We start from the raw sequence: 10,417 nt of genomic DNA, 5'->3' as shown, positions 1-10,417 counted from the left end.
TCCGAGCTTTTAGCCGCGGCTCGCGCCCGTTTCTGGAGTTCCTTTAGGCAGCGCTCTTAAAACCTCTCTCCTCGCGCACCAGGAAACACAGAGGCGAGAAAAAGTCTCTTGCCTCCTCAGCAGGTGCAGCCTTTTCCCCGGACTCCCTCCCGGCTAGCCGTGGCGCACTAACCCCTTCGGGCTATGTTCAAGCCGCCAACCCCAGTCCTCTTCCTGAGCTCCGACCGAAACCGAAACCGAGCCTCCGCTCGCAGCCCCGCCCGCCCCGGCGGGTGAGCACACAAGCCTCTCGGGCTGGTGAGTGCCGGTCGGCACCGATCCTCTGTGCGGGAATCTCTCCACTTTGCCCTCCGCACCCCTGTGGCTGCGCTGTCCTCCGCGTCTCCGAAGCTCCCCGCTCCGCCACCCGCAGTCTCTGCCCGCAAACGCCTCTTTTATTTTTTATTATTTTTAAAGCTTTTTTATTTTTTTTGATCTTCTCTAGCCTTCCCATTAAAAAATAGTTTCTACTCTTACTATTATAATCTCTTCATTCTCAGGATTTTCTCTCTTGTTCTGTCTCTAGCTTCTTGATTTGGCCACTTAGTTCATTAATTTTTAGTCTTTATTATATGTGTATCAAAGTTAAACATTTTTTTTCTTTGTACTGCTTTAGAGACATTTATACATTTTAATCTCTATTGCTTTCATTTTTATGTAGATCCAATTCATAAGTTTCATTCTAATTTAGCCTTCGGGCAGTGGATTATTTAGAAGTGTGTTTTCAGTATTTTATGTGTGTGTGTGTGTCTGTGTCCTATTTTGACTCTTTATAACATTGTGGTGAGAGAAAATAGTTTATATAAGATATTCTTTCATACATAGGCATACTTTGTGACTAAGAGGATTTATTTTCTCTTTTTTTTCCCATGAAGGTGGTCTACAAGTTTATAAGGTGCAGCTTAATATTTTCACCTTTTATATTTTCATCAATCTCATTACTGTTTTGTCTGTTTGATGTTCAGTTTCTGAGGAAGATATCTGTAAAATCCCTAACTGTATTTACAGATTTGTCAATTTCTTTTTTTGCTTATGTTAATTTTTGCCTAAAATCCATTGTAGAAAATGGAGAGCCTTATATTTTAAACCACATTCTAGTCTTAAAGATACCTAAAGCTAGTTAACGTTTCTATGCTATTGCATAATAATGCAAGGGACTAAAAATATGGAAACACTAATCTCTTTCTATTATTTTCATGCTGTTGTTATGTTACCAGGTCTGTTAGCTCTGTCCTCTCCTATTAATCCTCATTATCAATTTGTTTTTAGAGTCTATAATTAAATAGATTCACCAACATGCTTACCAATGTCTATATTCACTACTTTTTCTTGTATTTTACTTTTGTGGTTACCTTCCTTCTTTTTTCTTTCTTTCCTTCAAAAATATTAACTTAAAGCAGTATATAAATACATATATATATTATACGGTGGTCTGGGTGACAGACAATAAACATTAACATAATAGCTAAATTATAGTAAGTTAGTAAATTATAAATATTCTGGAAAAGTGAGAGCAGAAGGACAGAGATTTGGGCAGGTTACATTTTTAGACATGGTAATCAGCCATCAGCCATGATTCACTAAGAACATGTTTAAGCAAAAACTTTAAAGAAGTGAGAGAGTGAGCTGTGCAAATATTAGAAAGCAAAACATTCCAGGCAGAGGGATTATAGCTAATGGAAATATCCAAGATGCAAACCTGACTGCAGTGTTTGAAAAAACAATACAAAACAAAACATGATGGGTAGTGTGGCTGGAGCAGATAGAGGGAAGGAGAGAGAAGGAGATGAGGTCAGAGAAGACACAGGTCAAATCACATAGGCTTTGTAAGCCATTATATGGACTGTGGGCTTTTGCTGTGAGTGAGATGGGAAGTCATTGTGGGATTCAGCAGATCTCATATACCTTTTAAATGTTGACTCTGGCTGTTGTGTGGAGAATTGGCTTGTAGGAAGGCAAGAATAAAAACAGGGAAAGTAGTTAGAAGACTGCTATGGTCTGACTGTTTGTGTCCCCAAAGTTCAAATGTTGAAATCCTAACCACCAAAATGATAGTGTTAGGAGGGGGGGCCTTTGTGTGGTGCTTAAGTCATGAGGGTGGAGTCTCCATGAATAGCACTAGTGCCTTATAATTGAAACACTCCAGAAATCCCTAGCCTTTCCACCATGTGAGGACACAGTGAGAAGTAACCAGCTATGAACCAGGAAGAGCACCCTCACCAGAATGCAGCCATGTTACCCCTCAGTCTTGGACTTCCAGCCTCCAGAACTGTAAGAAATAAACTTCTGTTGTTTATAAGCTACCCCGTCTGTTTTATTTTGTTATAGCAGACTGAATGGACTAAGACAAGGATAAATAAGAGATGTTGATGGACCAGATGTGTAGCTGTGGGGTTGGTGACAGTTTCTGGATAACTTTTGAAAACACACACACACACACACACACACACACACACACACACATGCGCACACACACGCGTGCACACACACACACACAGAGCAGGTTTGCTTCTTCATTTAATAAGGAAATCACTATGGCTATAAGAAGAGATCCTGGTGATAACCAGCATGTGGTAGTTAATTACAGTAATGCAAGTTTTTAGAGAATAATTATGCTACCAAATCTCTACTATAAATATACTTCATATATAAACAATTTTATTGAAATTCCTACTTAAATAAACTCAAAGAGCTGGAACTTTATAGCTTACAATTTTGACTGGTTCCAGGAATGACAGATTTGTTTTCTTTGTTGCTGTTGCTAATTAGAAATGACCCTATAATATTATGTAGTAACTAAAAATAATAATAAAGGTCAAGAAATAAGAATATAAAAATTATGGTAGGATAAAGCAAATAATATGAATTCTTTAAAAAATTACTTTAAAATTAACTTTGGAGCTCCTTTATGTTTTGTATTGTTTTGTATTGTTTGACCCCGCAGGAGATAGAGTTTGTTAAATTAAGAGAGTTTGCTATAATATGCATAACATGAAGAAATGAGGTTTTAAAATTTAATTGTCATATAGATCACATGAAGAGCCATGAGTATGGCTAATACTGTGTAGCAGTGTTAAAAATATAGTCACAGTGTCTACACATTAAATAAAGGTAATTGCTTTCTTGTGACAAACCATTTGAGATAGAGAAACTAGGCATCCATCTTTTTCAAAGATCACCAGGACCCATAATTACTATGGGTATATAAACCTGCTTTTCATTAACAGTGCATATGAGTGAATATAACTTCTGAAGAAACATTATGTACAAAGTCCAGGTCAGACTGAGGAGGATAAAACATTATATAAGAGAATTAGTTCAGCAGCTTTGGTCTTCATGATAAAGACGTACAACCAGTGCATAGCAGATAGGGAACAAGAGATCAGAAAGCCTAGTGTTGTGCTGGTGAATGTTTAATAATTAGCACACTGGAAAAAAAAAAACAAAACCAACAACACTGGTTTGTAATGCTTGCAGACTTCCATGATGTAAATACTCCTATTGTGGCCAATTTCAAGCTACCAGCCTGATGTCACTGAAAGTGGTGTTAGGAAGACTTCTCACAGTTAAGCCTTGCAAGCCCATGCGAGTCAGTTTCAGCATGTCACTTCCTAGACTTATTATTATCAAACAGCTGTGAAAGTTTAAATAACCCTGAGTTTCCTCACTTACAAAATCAAGAGGTTGGACTAGTTATTTTCTTATGTCCTTTCCAGATTTATCATTCTTTTTAAAGGAAAGTGGTGAGATGATTTTTGTCTCCTTAAATAAAATAAAATGTATATAGAATATCCCCATTTAAAAATCTTACATACAACTACAGGTGGAAGTAATGGTACAAACACACTTTTTCCATTAATTTCTGTTTTAATACCCTTATCTTTAAATGGAGTGGCCGATTTGGGAACATCATATAGATGAACTGGCATTAAATAAATAAAGTGGTTCCAATTCAATGAAATTCTCTAATTCCAATTGTTATACCAATGATAACAATGCAAAGAGATAACTTCTTGGCAGTAGAAAATATGTTTTCTGTTATATTCTTCATACAACCTAATTCTGTGCAAAGCTGTGGTAAAACCTGTAAGATTCCAGCTCGTGATATTCATATGCTTATACAATTTCCTTTCTTTGAGTGTGGGCTGGATCTTGTGACTCATTTCTAGTGGATGGAATTCGGCAATATTGTTGAATATTACTTCCCTGATTAGGTTACAAAAAGACTATGATTTCTGTCTTGCATGCCCTTCCTTGCTCTCTTGCTGGCTGACTCAGAGAGGCATTCAGATGACTGCAGCCTCAGCCATTTTAACTGAAACTTCAAGAGTGACCTGAGACCATCATGTGGCTTGGCCTCTCCCAGATTCTCAACACTCTAAAACCAAGATAATAAATCTATTTATTTTAAGTTGCAGATTGTTGTTTAGATGGGATCATTTCTATCGACGTATTTTCAACACTGTCTTCTCTGTCATCTTCATTCTGTTATTGACGTTCCCAGTAAATTTTCTGTCTTGTGTATTGTATATTTCAGTTACAAAACTTCCGTTTGTTTTTTCTTTATGTCTTCTATTTCTTTGCTGAAAATTTATATTTTTTCATCATTTCTGGAGTGTCCCTGATTGCTGGAGCATTTATCTACTTACTACTTTAAAGTCTTTTCAGATATTTTCAACAGCTGTGTCATTTTGTTGTTGGAATCTGTTGATTGTCTTTTCTCCTGCAAGTTGAAATTTTCCTAGTTTTCCACATGGAAAACCATTTTGGCCTGTATCTTGCAAATTTTGAATGTTATGCTATAACCTTCCTGATTTACTTTAAATCCCAAGGAAAACATTTGACATTTTTGTTCTAGCAAGCAGTCAACCTGGTTAGGTTTATGCTGAGAGTTCCACCATACTTTTTGTGGGCTGTGGTTCCAATTTCAGTTTAGTTTTCAAAGCCTTTGTAGTGCTATTTGAATCTGTCCCTTGTGTGTACCACCCAGTAGTAGTTTGGGACCTAGTTGGTAGTTTATGTGTTAGTTCCGTTCTCAATAGCTTTGATACACTGATCAGGAGTGGATCTACGTGTGCACAACTTGGTGATGAGCCCAGGAACTCATAACCAACTTTATAGGGTTTCTTTTCCAAGCCCTGCCCTCCGTCTGATCTCCCTGGTACTTTTTAGGTTCCCTGGGACTTCCTTTTTCAGTCTTCGCCCAGAAAGCTGAGGCTTTAATTACTCCTCTCTGCCACTCACTTTTACAACTGTGCAGCATTCAGGGCCAAATGGTGAGAGTCCAAAGGGGAAAAAATGGTCACCTCAGTACAGATCTGGTGGTTACTCAAATGCTCATCTTCTTACCTATTGTACCTGCTACCATATACTTTTCAGTGTCTTTGAATAGTTGCTTCACACATTCTGTCCATTTTTATAGTTGCAGTTAGTGTGAGAGATAGAGTGGCGGTGTGCTTAGCCATCTTGTGCAGAACAGGAATTCCTGTTCATTTATTTTTAGCAATTATTGATATGGATTTATTTAAATTTATCAAGTACAGGTATATGAGTTAAGGGATACATACATGTTCCTCCTGGATGTTAGTTATCTGGAATAATTCTTGCTTTTTCTATTGTATATTAACACTCTACATTAAATTTTTCATTGAGAATTAGCACATGTTGATTGCAGAAAATTTGGAAATATAGAAAGGTGTAAGTTTGATTAGAAACTACTCCAACCAGTCAGTGATAATAATAGATTGTTTAATTTTTCCTTTTACCTTTACAATACATGTATGTGTGCATCTGCTTATAGAAAATAAAATAGTACCATATTCATAAGTTCTTTTCATTTTATAATACATTATAATCAGTATTTGTATTGTAAAAGTTTAATAGCTGCACAATATTCCACTATGTGGAAGTATATTAACTTTATAATACACCCACAGTTTCTAAATTTTCTTCCACAAAGTTTATACTTTCTAGAACCTGCAGTTCCTTACAGAGTATTCTTCACACAGGTATATATGTCAGGTTGTTAAAAATGAATAGATAAATATTATACGAACAGTCTAATAAGAGATGTCAAAACAGTTTTCTTTTGGACACTAGTATGTTATCATTAACTTGTCTTAATTACTTTGAAACTTTCTTTTTAGTCTAAAACCTTTTGATTTTATGATTCCTTTATCTTTTTTCTTTCCAAGTGTTTAGGGATCAGTGGGCTAAGGACAAGGTAAGTTTTTTTCTGTGCACGTTTTGATGGCACTAGGAGAATAAAATTTATTACTTTGTCCATTTAAAAAAAGTCACCTACCTGGTATATCACAGTTTGATTTTACACACAGATACATACACACACACTAACACACACTTAAAGAAAATAAAGGTTTCTTTAGTACGCATGTGGGAGAGAGTATACGCTATAATTTGTATTTATGTGCAAAAGGAAATGGAACAAAAGAAAAATCTCTCTTAGTCAAATATATTTATTTATACTTGTAGTTTCCATTAGATGATTATCAGAACTATAAGGATATATAGCAAGTGTGGATAATCCTAAGTATGTCTAGCAAAATTGTAACTAAGAAATAACAAACCACTTATTAATTTGATAGATTCCTCAATAACATTATTCATAGCCCATTTTCATAATCATAGCTTTATTTGACTTTTTTTAGGAGAGCTATTTCAAAGACATTCTATTATAGCAACACTGTAAGTTTAACAAAGATATTGTTGCTTATGAAATGATTTAACTCTTTGAACTATAGTACCATATTCCATTTTGGACCTTACATAACTTTGCCCTAACTAACATAGCATATTATTATTTTAAAGAATTGTTATCAATTTTACTAAATAATTTTATTTCAATTTTCTATGGTTTTTGAAAAAGGTAACCACATTTAACAGGGAGTATTATTCATCATATTGAAAGGAGTTATATCTTTTCATGATTTTTAGGTCACAATATAAAGACCTTTATATATAAAATAAATAATAGAAAGAAATAAAATATAACATATATCCCTGTAAAATAGTTAATAGTTAAAATAAAATTTTATACTGTTCAAAAAAACCACACAAGATTAACAAAATTTATATCACAATTCAGGTAAATTAGATTTCTTATTCATTTTTAGACTGTCCAGCAAGCCCTGTGGTGAGAAATTTTAAGTTGTCAGCTTTAGAGTAAAGGTTACAATTTATATTTGGTGACTTTTGTCAAGTTCTGCTAAGGCCCTTTACACCTCCCTAATGTAAAGTGGTATTTATGCATTTTTATACACCCTGATTCACTTATAACTGACAAGTGGCATATCTTAGATTGACAAAGATATGCATGAAGCAGATGTCAGAAGATGGAAATGATTACAGTATGGAGCACTTCTTTTGTAAAATATATGAGTTAATCCGCCAGGCATGACAGTGAAGGACTGAGAAAAGCTTTCTTTGTGTGTAGTGTTGGCAGGTGTCATGAAACTTCCACCAAGCAAGATTATTAATTCATGACCTATTTTCCTTATTGCCATTACAGTAGCACCTTTTTCAGAAAGGACAGCCATTTCCAACAGGCAGACCTTCAAATTATGCATGGGGTATGAAGTAAATGCAAATCTGCATCACAAATTTAAAAGCAAAGAGCTCTCTTGACAATCCAGTGCTTATCTTCCCAGGTTAAAACTTTCCAAGTTCTGATGGATGGTTTCTGCAACCCTGCATTTATCTTAAAACCCATGTTTCTCCAAGACTTGGTTGGCAACTCATGGAAGAGAAACATACTTTTCTTGAGAATGAATTGCATCTTTTACAGAGCTAGGGTTAAAAGAAATTGTAAGGGCAATGTCCACACGCTGATATATGAAACTATTCCAAAGGTCCTGTATTTTGTCTACCAAGAGGGGGTCTGGAGGAAGTCTTATAGCAGATGTCTGCCTTTAAATATGTAGGTGTCCTGTTTCAAAGTCTCTCATGACTTTTAACCTCATATTCTTGTGTTGAGTCAGGCAATCAATGTAAAACATATCTGGGCAGAATCATCCCTCAAAGACATTACTCCACTGTGCTTTAGAATCTGTCATTGACCTATGTTAGGGGAATTTCTGGAAAATTGTTCTGTCAAATTTTCTGCTGTGTTGTTGAGGATGTTATTTGTTTATCATATTATTCACTGACTTCTTTTTGAGGTCTCTGGTCTTAGTATCAGTTGTGATTTTCCTGAGCATTTGGTTTACTTGTGCCATATAATACAAAATCTTTCATCTGATTTTCCCTATTTGTGTGGGAAAACAATCTTGTCTATCGCTTTTAACAAATGTATAACTTGTTATAGCATGCTTCTTAAAAACTTAACTTCTTTCCTAGGTACACTGCACTAATTTAAATCTTAATTTTTATTTTGACTCATTTTTTTCCTGAAGTGTAAATTAGGTTATTTTTCTTGGTTTTGCTGCATCTTTGTAAACTACCTCAAATCATTTCAGACCAAGGTAGGATGCAACTTAATAATACTAAAATTTATAGCTCAAGATGAAATTCAAGTCACTTTGCAATCTAAATCCAATTTACTTTTCAAATGTTAACTCTAAAAACATCTTTATATACCACTAGTTGTAATCAGCTTTGTCACCTCCATGTCCCTATACAAACCAGGTTCATTTTCATTAGGCCCACATTGAAAATGCCTTCTTCTTTAACCTCTATTCATCCAAATATTATCTTTCAAGATCCATTCTTTATTATACCTGATCATGACATTTTCCTAACGGTGAATTCATGACATTTATTTACTTAACCGTTCATCTAGATCTTGACTTTGTTCTCTCTACTGGTGATTCTCATATTGCTTGATATGTCATGTACCTTCTTAATATATTTAGTACCAAGATCTTGGCTTTCAGGTAAACAATGAGTTCCTAAAAGTGAGGAGATGAGTCTTGTCTAGAACTCCTAATGTTTGCATTCTGGTGCATTTATTGAAGGCATAAACATTTATAAAATAGTAAATCAATTTATATGATGAAATAAAAGTATTAACTAAGACTGAGAGGCCAAAGCAGATTTTAACACAACATCATAAGCTCACTGGAAATTCTAAAGTATTGCATTGGCCAAAAAGGTCATTCGGGTTTTTCCGTGACATCTTATGGAAAAACCCAAATGAACTTTTTGGCCAACCCAATATTTACAATTGTCACAATACTTAAGATTTCTATGTACCGAGCACTAACTTGGGTCTTGAACAGAAGTCGCCAATTTTTCCTTATATTTTGTTATTCCATACCATCTCTTTGTAAAATTTGGGATGGCTATGTGACTCTGAGTTTTTTCTGGATTAAAGAAACTTAGGCAAGAATCCTATCTGAATTCAGCAGTGACATTAGGGTTTATATTGAGCAAAGGGTCAATCTATTGATCTGTGACAATTTACTAGGGTCACAGATTGTCATGGCTTGGTGACATTGAGAGATGAGTCATTATGATTTTTTGGATGATGACCAGTGGTGAAGTCAACAAGGCTCAGACTAGGCAACCCAAATGAAGCAGTTGTGTTCCAGTGTATTCTTATACCTTACACACAGGTAGAATAAAGTATAGGGCGTATTTGGAAGCTCAGAAAGGCACAAAGATAATTTCTCTGCCATTCTGAATGACTGCCATCTTCTTGCAGGCTGTGACAATTTTCTATTCTAAACGCATAGTTCACTAAACATTCATACTACATTCCTTAAGGGGTTTTGTTTTTGAGGGCTTTCTTATTTTCTTTTCTTTATTTTTCTTCAGAGTAGATAATAGCATGCTGTTGATAAAACACTTGAGCTCCTGCTGTTAAAATTGTTGAGTTCTGTTCAGAGGAGTGAAAAAATGTTCTGCCATTTGTTCCCAGGTACTGAGACTGCTGCTGAAATGTACAAATAAGTGCTGTAATGTGTGTAGAGAATAGTTCTTTGTAGGGTTTAAGGCGGTGCAGGAGCGGGGTGTCTCACCTCTTTCCTTCTGGGAGGTTGAACTGCTTGTTTCCCCTGCTGGGACTCCCATCCCTCAAAAATTCTTATGTACTAACACATGGATCACTAGAGGTTTTTTTTTTTTTTAATTTGCTTTATTTATTTTTCCCCCCAAACAACCCAAAGTTTGCATTGTCAATGACAAGGTAACTCCCAAGGTTGCTAGATCAGACTTCTGAGAAGAGTTTAAAGTACTTTTATCTGTCATTTAATTAATATGGATATTCTGAATGATCAGTGTTCAAAGTGTTTCATTTTTATTTCAGAGAAGTAAACCGCTTTCTTGACTTTTTACTTTGTTACATTTTGAAAGCAAGTTCTTCTCTGTACCAAAATAAACTTAACTAATGTCATAATTTTTTTTTTTTTTTTTTTTTTTT

The sequence above is a fragment of the Lipotes vexillifer genome, unplaced genomic scaffold (assembly GCF_000442215.2).
Source record: "Lipotes vexillifer unplaced genomic scaffold, Lipotes_vexillifer_v1.1 scaffold822, whole genome shotgun sequence".
Lineage (NCBI taxonomy): Eukaryota > Metazoa > Chordata > Mammalia > Artiodactyla > Lipotidae > Lipotes > Lipotes vexillifer.
The sequence above is the reverse complement of the archived record's forward strand: the minus strand, read 5'-3'. Positions refer to the sequence as shown.